The 12,191-nt window shown below is 38.4% G+C and overlaps 1 protein-coding gene across 1 annotated transcript in view; it reads right to left on the bottom strand.

Annotated features, from left to right (window-relative positions):
* cd36 (CD36 molecule (CD36 blood group)) overlaps positions 1–6,398 on the bottom strand; it is a 122,902-nt gene extending 116,504 nt beyond the window's left edge. The window contains exon 1 of the mRNA XM_008111515.3: positions 6,333–6,398. The gene's annotated coding sequence lies outside the window, so the exon portion shown is untranslated. The remainder of the gene's footprint in view (positions 1–6,332) is intronic.
* Between the last annotated feature and the right edge of the window lie 5,793 nt (positions 6,399–12,191).

Genomic DNA, 12,191 nt, shown 5'->3' with positions numbered 1-12,191 from the left:
CTGGTTTACACATGAATTTTAACTGGTTAACCAAATCCCCATGCTAAGTCTATGAGACACAAAACATTAAGAGTCCCTCCAGGCACTATCTCAAGCAGATATTGACAGGTTTGTAGCGGGGAGGGGTGTGTGCAAGGGATTAACCCCCCCCCAAAATTTTCAAAACCCCCCTCCCGAAATTTTTTTCTGACTACGGCCCTGAATGGGCCACCCCCATTAGGCTGGAATTAAGGAATGAATATACCAAGGGAGTTTAGGGCAGCCCCTGACTAGTTTCAGAGAAGCAAAAATATGGAATCAGCAGGGGCCAGTTGAAGGATTTTCCCTTTCTGTTGCTGGTCTTATTCTCCCAGAGTGGTTTTTGGGGAAGGAGACTACATGCTTATAAAATGAAAGAATGGGATGTTTTAAAACACTTAATGTGTTGATATAATTATAATAATGATCATTTATTTCTTATAACCCGCCTCCATTTCCCTGAAGGGACTCAGCCTGGCTCACATGGGGACAAGCCCTAAAAACATCAGTTTGATGTACAATTAAAACACAATTCAATACAATTTACAAGATTAAACATAGCAAAAACAGTTATTTAAAACACCTTAAAATGAACACAACCATCAAAAGTGGAACTATCCAAGTTGCATGGAAGGGGTAGGCTGACAGCAGACAAAGAATCAGTACAAGAAAACTGCACTACAAACTAGAGCTGACAGCTGGCACAACAAAACACTGCATGGAAAGTTCCTTGACAAAATTGAAGGAAAAGCTGATAAGGAGAATACCTGGCTATGGCTCACAAATGGGACCCTGAAGAAGGAGACAGAAGCCCTGATCCTTGCAGCCCAGGAGCAAGCCATCACAACAAATGCAATTAAGGCCAAGATTGAAAAATCAGCTGATGACCCAAAATGCAGACTGTGCAAGGAAGCTGACGAAACCATTGATCATATCCTCAGTTGCTGGAAGAAAATTGCACAGACAGACTACAAACAGAGGCACAACTATGTGGCCCAAATGATTCATTGGAACGTATGCCTCAAGTACCACCTCTCAGCAGTAAAAAACTGGTGGGATCACAAACCTGCAAAAGTATTGGAGAATGAACACACAAAGATACTGTGGGACTTCCGAATCCAGACTGACAAAGTTCTGGAACACAACACACCAGACATCACAGTTGTGGAAAGGAAAAAGGTTTGGACCATTGATGTTGCCATCCCAGGTGACAGTCACATTGACGAAAAACAACAGGAAAAACTCAGCCGCTATCAGGACCTCAAGATTGAACTTCAAAGACTCTGGCAGAAACCAGTACAGGTGGTCCCGGTGGTGATGGGCACACTGGGTGTCATGCCAAAAGATCTCAGCTGGCATTTGGAAACAATAGACATTGACAAAATTATGATCTGTCAACTGCAAAAGGCCACCCTACTGGGATCTGCACGCATCATCCGAAAATACATTACACAGTCCTAGACACTTGGCAAGTGTTCGACTTGTGATTCTGTGATACGAAATCCAGCATATCTGTCTTGTTTGCTGTGTCAGACTATGTTGTTGTGTCAATAATAATAATAATAATAATAATAATAATAATAATAATAATAATAATTTAATGCAAGTACTCTGATCCATGTATAAATAAAATAAACTATGAAACTTATAAAACTATATTTATATTCCAACATGTATAATTAACTTTTTATGCTTTTACCAGCCTGAATAATCTTTTTCAAAAAGTGAAATAGGCTCATTTTACCCTCATCCTAGCCTTTAAAGGACAGGAGATTCTGTTTAATAAGATAAGAGCTCTAAGCAGCCCCCGCACCCATAACTGTTGCATAGAGGCTGCAATCTACAACATTTCTAACAACAGGTCAACTAGTGAGATATGGGTGGGGGGGGGGTAGAATTAATTTGCTGCTGAAATGGAACTTCTATTACCATAAAACAAAACATTTTTTTATCTTGCCCCATGCTGTACGGCAACTGCGTTTCATAGTATGAATTGAATGGTTGCGATGATGATTACTATACATGTATTTTGTGAATTAAACAAGTTTACTTGCTGTGAGATCACATACAGGCAGAAGAATTAGACATAACATTAAAAACATTATTGGTGAGAAAGCTAGTAAGATACCTCACACAGCTACGTGTAACTTACATGTAGCAGAGCCGCCCCTAGGTATTTTTCAAGTGTAGGCGAACAGAATTTTGGTGCCCCCCCCCAAACCAATCACTGAAAAATAAAAGCGTTAGATAAGCGAAAATGTTGGATAATAGGAGGGATTAAGGAAAAGCCTATTAAACATCAAATTACATTAAGATTTTACAAATTAAGCACCAAAACATCATGTTTTACAACAAATCAACAGAAAAAGCAGTCTCGACTGCGCCCCCATACGTTTTGCGCCCGAAGCGACCGCTTAATTCGCCTCATTGTTGGACCGGCTCTGCGTGTAAGTGAAGTTGGGGAGGGCTAAATTTGCTGCTGTCTACACACAACATACACACACACACACATTCATTCATGAACAGATTACTTCTGAAACAGCAATTCACCTACTGTAAAGATTTTAAGCTCCACTATTCAAATGGTTTCAGAGAGAACTTAGATGATAACGCGTACCCGAATTTTCATTATGACTCTTTTCACAGGAAGATACAGCAAATGCATGAAGAGATGCAGGAAATTGTTTGTATAACTTAAATGGTGCTAAGTTTACCATCTGTATTGATGAGTTTCCGACAACAACTGTATTTAATAAATGTTTTTAGATATGTTTATGTCTTACTGTAAACAACATGGTTTTATAGTTTTTTGTTATATGTATACTTGATTTGTTTTTTAAAATATGGTGAGCTGCTTTGGGTCCCGTTTAAGGAGAAAAACACTATATAAATAAAGATTTATTATATTACATATTGGCGCTTCTATTATTTATTTATTTATGCTATTATTTATTTCTTTATTATTCAGCTTGTTATAGAAAGCCTACTTGAAATAATTGATTTATATAGTTTTTGATGCTTAATATGTTTTCTAAACAAAGGTGTAAACCTGACTACTCAACTATATTAATGTACTGCTGAAATGTTATTTATATCATTGTTTATTTTTCAATGCAGTTATTCTGTATTTTTACTGTGTATATTTTGAAAACATTTAATTTTATCTTTAAAGGAATCACTGTAAATATTCTATAATATTGTGACCAGCATTTGTGTCAGTTTTTGAAATTCAGTTTGAGAATATAAAACTACCCATTGGATAATTCTGATTCCTCTAGTTTAGTTTGTTTCACTTCCCTTAGTTCAGGCCCAGCCTTATCGTCCAAAATTTTTAAGGGATGGGGGGTGAGATAAGAAAGTAAAGAAAAAGAATGTTTATTTTCATGAGTCTGGATACTTAATACTTAAATATTGACATTTAAGGGATTATAAAAAGACTTTTCACTCATATAGAAGATTTAAATTTAACATGATGTGTTTATTAGAGACATTGATTCTGTTTAGAAACTTAACTGTATAGCGGATGTGCTTTAATTGCTAATGTTAGCCGTTATTCTCTTACTATTTAAGAGAAGTGCCATGTTTTCACTTTTTTATTAAATTCAGTTTGACTTCTTAATAATTTTTAAATTTGCCTTTCAACTTGGACCAGTATTTGTAGCTTTTTTTTCTCATCATTATTTTTCTTTGTCCAAACTCTTCAGGTTATAATAAGTGCTACTTAGTGAGGTACAATTTGGTTACATTTTCCATTCTATATTCTGTATCAAATTATCAATCAGTTTTTTAAACAAGAGGAGAGAAACATTTAGTCAACTATTTTTGAAATTGCAAGGAGAGACTGTTTTTATGTGATGGTAGAAATGAAAATTATTTGAGACAGTATAAATGAAATTAAAGGGTTTTTTTAAAAAAAAAATACGGAATGTAAGTACAGAGCATTATCTAAGATTCTTTTGCTTATTTGTCTGTTCAAATTTAGAATAAAAGTTGGTAAATCAGATTACAACTAATTTACAATGCCATTGTTTTACACAAGGATTTCTATGTGTGTACATTCAAGCAGGTGAAGTTTTTGTTTGAATAATATTATTGATGCTTTATGAATTAAGTTTCACATCTAAGATGCATTGAAAATGATGTATGCTTGCCCATTCAGTTTTCAAAGGACTGGAAAATGTACCCTCATAGTGATCTCTAAATGCTTTCTGTTTACCTGAGAGGAGACAGGATGAGGGCCATGTATAAATAAGTGAGGGGGGGGGAGTCATGGGGAGGAGGGAGCAAGCTTGTTTTCTGCTGCCCCGGAGACTAGGATGCATTGGAACATTGGCTTCAAACTACAGGAAAGGAAATTCCACCTGAACATTAGGAAGAACTTCCTAGCTGTGAGAAGAGCTGTTCAGCAGTGGAACTCTCTGCCCCAGAGTGTGGTGGAGGCTCCTGCTTTGGAGGCTCTGAAACAGAGGCTAGATGGCCATCTGCCAGGGATGCTTTGAATGCGATTTTCTTGCTTCTTGGCAAGGCGGTTGGACTGGATGGCCCACAAGATTTTTTCCAACTCTAATATTCTATGAGTCTATTAATCTAGATTATAGAAATGTAACAGGCTGTTTTCAATAATCATTTAAACTTAGCAAAATTCCTTTTTAATCTATATAGCTGTGATTTGTGTTAATAATGATATTACCTTAATACTTCTATAAACAAACACACACACACACAACAGATCAGCCAATTCCAACATCTAAGACCAAATATAACACCCAACTTAAAATTAATTAAACCTTCAATCTACCAAATAAATATGAACCTCAATTTAAGAAACAGTCTAAGTTATGGATAGTTAATTTTAATGATTTCTAGCAGCCTAAATAATCTTTTTTTTTTAAAGTGAAAAGTTTCAGTTTAACTCAAGTTAAAATACTTTAACTTCAGTATTTAAAATGAACTGACTTTTTAAGAAAGACCCCTGACCATAGCCTTTAAAAAACAGCCAAAAGCTGTTGCATAGAGGCTGTAATCTACAACATCTCTAACACACATTAGAATAAAAACCAGAACATCTGAACTATATCTATGCACACACGCATACACAATTATTATTACTACAGTATATACTCGAGTGTAAGCCGACTCGAATATAAGCCGAGGCACCTAATTTTACCACAAAAAACTGGGATAACTTATTGACTCGAGTATAAGCCGAGGTTGGGAAATGCAGCAGCTATGGGTAAATTTCAAAATAAAAATAGATACCAATAAAATTTCATTAATTGAGGCATCAGTAGGTTAAATGTTTTTGAATATTTACCGTATTTCAAAGAAAAACAAACTAGCTCTATAAGTGGAAAAGTAGGGGCAACAAAAACAATATGGTATCAACAATAACATAACAACAACAACAACAACAACTTCATTTGGATCCCACCCTATCTCCCCATGGGGACTCTGGCCGGCTTCCAACATAGTAACAGGCAAACATTCAATGCTTATATAAACAATGCAGAGCTAGATATAGATCTATAATTATAGATACTAATTTCACATATGCATTTCCCCCTGAAACATTTGCAAATCCCCTCTGTGTGTGTGTGTGCTTTTCCCTCCTGTAATATAGGTAGGTAAGAATATATTCATATCGATCCAGACATCTCTCTTTATATAGATATTTGCAGAGACTTGCAAACATATGAGGGGAAATTCATATATAAAATTAATGTATATAGACAGATACACATATTAAAGTACATAGAGATGGCAAAATCTTGCAAGGGGTTAATACCTATATATCTGTAGGAGAGTTTAACAAATATTTCATGGGAAAATTCTTTCATAAGATTAATGAATATATATATTTTCTTCTTCTTGACTTGTAAGAGTGTTTCTCTTTTCAAAACATGATTAACTTGATTAAGAGCGGGAGGCTTTGGAAAAGTAAACACACTGATAATGGGAGAAGAGAGAAATGGATCACATATTGCAAGCAATAGCCTGCAGGCTCCTTGCTGGCCTTGACCCGATTATAAGCCAAGGGAGGCTTTTTCAGCTCATAAATAAGGGCTGAAAAACTCGGCTTATCTTTGAGTATATACGGTATATGAAGTAATATTAATTCAAACAAAAATAGCTAAGTATAAAAATAATCGGCCAAATGGGAACCAAAATCCTTTATTTAGGACTTATTACATCTATCAAACAACTCTCACACCTTTTTGAGGAGCTGTATTTGTATAACTGAATTTAACTAAACTAAAATAAAAAAGCAGTTCTAATACGAATACTGATAATTTAAAACATACAATAATACTTACCAATGTAAATTTGCTGTAGACTGTCGTCATGCAGAGCCCTCAAAAAGACTTTCTTCAACCCCACCCCCTCCTTTTATGCCTTGACAGGTTTTCTCTCTGATTGGCTGATGAAAAGCCACCCCTTTTCCCTTCCAAGAGTCAATTTTTTAACATGCTGTAAGCACTATGCAGTCATGCCATCCACATGACCTTGGAGGCATCTACGGACAACTCCGGCTCTTTGGCCTAGAAATGGAGATGAGCACCAACCCCACAGAGTCAGCCACGACTGGACTTAACGTCAGGGGAAACCTTTACTTTTACCTTTAAGCACCATGTGTGTGGAAAATTCCATTTTCTTTTAAAACTAGGAACCCCCGTTTGATTGACATATGACCTGTAGACCTCATGTAGCCATATGGTTGGTTATTGAGCTAAAAGGTCAGCCTATGGAGGTGTGGTCATATTTTTCAGATGAGCGCACATGTGCTAAGAGACTTTCTTTTCCAGAAGCAAGAGGAATGAAAACGTTGGTATCTACAGCTGTGAGCACCATATTTTATTTTGAAAAAAGGGTAGAAGGGTTGTAGATGTATTTATTGTATGTATGTGACTTTATCCCCTAAGGCAGGGGTCTTCAAACTTTTTAAGTGGAGGGCCGGTTCATAGTCCCTCAGAATGTTGAGGGGCCAAATTATCATTTTTTTAAAAACGAACAAATTCCTATGCACACTGCACATATCTTATTTGTAATGTAAACACGCCCCCCCAACATTTATTTATTTATTTATTTATTTGCTACATTTATACCCCACCCTCTCTCACTTCAAAGTGGACTCAGAGCGGCTTACAAGTTGTATGTACATACAATATATTATATTATTAGCATAGTACAATATTAGCATTATATATTAATATATTGTACAATACCACTATAGAGGCAAAAAAGGTAAAGGTTTCCCCTGACGTTAAGTCCAGTCGTGTCCGATTCTGGGGGTTGGTGCTCATCTCCATTTCTAAGCCGAAGAGCCGGCGTTGTCCGTAGACACCTCCAAGGTCATGTGGCCGGCATGACTGCATGGAGCGCTGTTACCTTCCCGCCGGAGCGGTGCCTATTTAACTACATATGATTTATATTATTATATTATACAATATTATTATATTTTATTATTATTAGCCGCCCTGAGTTCCCTATTGGGCGAGAAGGGCGGGGGTAGAAATACTGTAATAAATAAATAAATAAGTTATTATCAATATTATATGTATATACAATATATTATATTATTACTATAGCACAATATTAGTAAATGAAAGAACAATGCAATATTTAAAAATAAAAATAGTTTTAACCAATATACTGTAAATCTTTCAGGATTTCAATGGGAAGTGTGGGCCTGCTTCTGGCCAATATCTCAGTCAAGTTAAGTAGGATTTTTGTTGTTGTGTGCTTTCAAGTCATTTCAGACTTTGGGCGAGCCTAAGTCTAAAACTGAGGGCGGGGGCCAGGTAAATGACCTTGGAAGGCCACATCCGGGCCCCGGGCCTTAATTTGGGGACCCCTGCTCTAAGGAATTCATGAAATGTATTTTAAAGGGAAGCATTCTCACCGAAATAAATATGATTTCTTTTATTTCATGGTTTTGTTGTGGCTTTACTCCATACACATTTTTCCTTTTTTTATCCTAAGGAGTTCATAAAAATGTATTTTAAAGGGAACTACCCTCACCCCATAAAATAAAATCCACATTGGGCATTTCAAAGCCAATTATTTTATTACATTTTTAAAAACTTTACACACATTGTTTTTTTAAAAAAACAGCCAACAGTGAGTAGGGTATTCACTCATATCCAATTGGGGATATAGTCCGGTGGTGGGACCTGGCCTAGCTGATTTCTACACTTAATAGGTACCACTGCAGCTTTTTTTGGGGGGGGGGGGTTGGTGTTGGGAAGGTGTATTAATAACCATGGCCCCAGTTTATCCCATAACTGGTGTACAGTTAGCCTATATTCATTTTAGCAGAAACTGAACAGTGTTGCCATAAGCAATGCTTCTTCTTAACAACAAATAGAGGAGCTATATTTGCAAAAGTTAGTGATGATGAAGTCTGCAATCTTGTTCAACATTAAACACAGGTATCCCTGATATCTATGAGATATAAGCAGGAGTGTAACTATGAGCAGAACTGCAGCCCTAATGCAGTAAGCCTTGGGGCAGTTAATGTCATAGACAGAACGCCACCAAATAGAGTACAACACAGTTTATTAAAGTTACAGAACTAAGAAATGCCCGTAGGAAGCAAAGGACTAGGCAAACACTTGTCTTCAGTGTGAAAAGTAACAGAAACAGCTCCGTTTGAATTAAAACGGTTCGAAAGGATAAACCGGATTAAACAGGAGTTTAATCTGGCTTAAAGCAAAAGTGCTTACTTCAGCCTGACAATTTAAACAAACAAAAGTTGGAAAACAGAGGTCAAAATGAACACAAAAAACTGGCAGCAGATTCCTCTCTGCTACTCAAAAGCTACAGATGAGTAACTCAGGCTGTTTACTCCTCCGTGCAACGAGCGAAATCCGGGTCCAGGCACATCAATCAGGGTAACGACGGTCAGCATGGGTCCCAATCCGGTCCAAGGTCGAAAGCCAAGTGCAGACGTCCACAAGTTCCACCGATAGCCACAGAAGGGATAGTCCAGGGTCGTAGTCAGTCAGTCAGTCCAGCGTCAATCCAGAGTAGGTAATTAATGTCCGTCAAAAAGACGACGGAGGTCCAAGCTATCAAGATTAAACACAAGTTGCACAGAAAAACCCCACACAGTTCCTCCCGCCGTCTATGCCCAGTGTCCTTGGTAACTTACGTATCCAGCAACGAATCACACCCGTCTTCAGGAAGTTCCCCAACAAGAGCCCAAGCGTTCGTCCAGATTACCTTGCCCAACGCAATTAGCCATTGATCCTAAACCCCATTTTATCCCAATTCATAACTCCTCATCGCTGTCAGCTGCTATCCTAATTCCAGGTGCCTCATCATCATCATCCTCATCAGAGCTAAAACACCTTTGACTACGCCCCACAGCATCTCCAGCTGTGGATCCTGCTCCATCCCTCCAGCCCGTCCATGGGTCTGATCCTGCAACCCGCCAATCGCCTCCCATGCTATCATTGCCGGTGACACCCAAATCCTCCCTCACACGAGTCCACTCCATGTCATCCTCCTCTGAGCTAACCATCTCTTCCTCCATTCCCTCAGTAAAACCCTCAAATGAGTCTTCATCTGTTGGTTCTGCAAATAAGTCCCGGAGCCGTTTCCTTTCACGCTCCTCAAAAGAGTCTGACTCTCGAGGAGTCTTACGACCACGTCTCCTAGTACCGGAGCCAGAAGGCTCAACCATAACAGTTAATCTTCCAAGTGTAACAGGAAAGCAACTTGGTAAGAGGTGCCCATCAGACTGCTTAATTGGTTCTCTTATTATTTATTTATTTTTTGCTCAAAGCTGACTCTGAACTTCAAGTGCTCTTCAGTCTTTTCCCACCAACCGATTAACCATTAAGAACAATTGTTTTAACATAGTTTTGCTACTTTGGAGAACCATCACATTTCTCTCTCTGGTTAAAATAAATGTCTGCTGAAGAAATGAGCAAAACCTTCTTCAGCCTACCCCTTCCATGCAACTTGGATAGTTCCACTTTTGATGGTTGTGTTCATTTTAAGGTGTTTTAAATAACTGGTTTTTTTTTTGCTATGTTTAATCTTGTAAATTGTATTGAATTGTGTTTTAATTGTACATCAAACTGATGTTTTTAGGGCTTGTCCCCATGTGAGCCAGGCTGAGTCCCTTCAGGGAAATGGAGGCGGGTTATAAGAAATAAATGATCATTATTATAATTATATCAACACATTAAGTGTTTTAAAACATCCCATTCTTTCATTTTATAAGCATGTAGTCTCCTTCCCCAAAAACCACTCTGGGAGAATAAGACCAGCAACAGAAAGAGAAAATCCTTTAACTGGCCCCTGCTGATTCCATATTTCTGCTTCTCTGAAACTAGTCAGGGGCTGCCCTAAACTCACTTGGGATATTCATTCCTTAATTCCACCCTAATGAGGGTGGCCCATTATCACATGATCACCTCATGGGGCCTAAAAGTTTTCCTATTGGTCACAGAGCATTCATGTGGGGTCTTAGAGCAAGCACATGGTCCCCTGGCTGCACATTTCACCCAAGCACCATGGCTATGTGTAGGCCTGTGTCTCTTGGCCCCATAGGCCTCTCCACTCCATGCTTCTCTGAAACATGCCCGGGCTTGCCTCCATTCCCCGGCATTTGAGTGAGTCCCTGCTGTTGGGGAGTGGAGTGTGTGTGTGTGTGGGGGGGGGGGGGTGGATTGGGATTGGTGGTGGGGTGAGATAAGATGGCCAGGCATGCCTGTCACGTAGGCTTATGGCATGTGTTGGGGTGGGTGGGAGGGGGTGTGTGTGGAGGGGGTGTGATAAGATGGCCAGGCATGCTCGTCACGTAGGCTTATGGCATGGGTTGGGGTGGGTGGGAGGGTGTGTGTGTGTGTGCGGAGGGTGTGTGAGATAAAATGGCCAGGCATGCTCGTCACGTGGTCTTAGTGCGAGCCTATAGAATCCACAATCAGCACATAGACATTGCGAACATAAAACTTGAAGCTGAGCTAACAATACAAATATTCAAAACATTGCCGCTTACCAGATGAAGGGTTAACTGCAACTGGAATAAACCTGGGAACCAGTAGTAAATGGCTTATGTAAACAGCTTACTTCGATTCACAGCCAGCCACTTTAAAATAATCTCTATCTGATCAGGCTTCCTGGCTGGGAACTGTAAATGACTGCAACATTTGTTACAAACTGAAGCTACAGCCAATTGACTGCATTTACATCCTGAGGAGTCCTATAGAACTACTCCAAGACTACAGAGACTTTGATTTGTTTTGACTCCAAGACAGGTTTGAGTCAATTGATTTGAACACTGATATATTTAGTTTTACAGCATATTACATGCCATTTTGAAGAGACTGAACGTACACATACTGTGTCGCTAACAAACTTTAGTTGGAGTCTTGTTGATATATGTCTGATATATGTTTTATACTGAAAACTGCACTGTGTAGCAATTAAATCTGGATGATTGCAGTCTAAAAATCTTTATACTCTGTAAGTTACGACTGTGTGCCACTACAGCTGACAGAATTGGATCATCAGTTATATTATTATTTGTATTATTGTTAACAATATTATGTATATGATGCTCTAATATACATATTGTGTTCTATGTTTTGAACCTTTACTGTGGTGCATATTTTTCAGATATTGTTTAGAATAGACAGTTGTGTTTAGTTATTATTAGAACATTACCAATGTCAGCTGCTTCTAACCTAGCGATTTTACTCGAAGTGTTTAATGCCAGTGCTAATGCTTTTTTGCTTTTGCTTTTTGGTGTGTTTCTTTGCCAAGTACGAGGGCTAACCAGAAAGTAGGTTACGTTTTGGATTTTAAAAAGGACAAAGTTTAGGATAAATCATTTACCATATGCAGCTGAAAGGCACATTCCAATACTACAATCTCATGTAATCCCCACTGAAATCTAGGCACATTTCTTATAGATAAATGAGTTTGTAAAGGTCTGTCCCAGTAAATTTGCCGCCTCTCTCCTCCGTTTCCAACAATGGGGCGTGGCTGGCAGTGCAGCGTTTTGACTACGCTGCAGGAAAGGAGAAGGGGGAAGAGCTGAGGAGACAAGCCAGGAATTTACTGGAGCTGTACTTTTCAAACTCATTTATCTATATGAAACGTGCCTAAATTTCAATGGAGACTACATAAGATTGTAGTATTGGAATGTGTATTTCAGCTGC

This window comes from Anolis carolinensis, chromosome 5 (genome assembly GCF_035594765.1).
Source record: "Anolis carolinensis isolate JA03-04 chromosome 5, rAnoCar3.1.pri, whole genome shotgun sequence".
Lineage (NCBI taxonomy): Eukaryota > Metazoa > Chordata > Lepidosauria > Squamata > Dactyloidae > Anolis > Anolis carolinensis.
The sequence above is the reverse complement of the archived record's forward strand: the minus strand, read 5'-3'. Positions and strand labels throughout refer to the sequence as shown.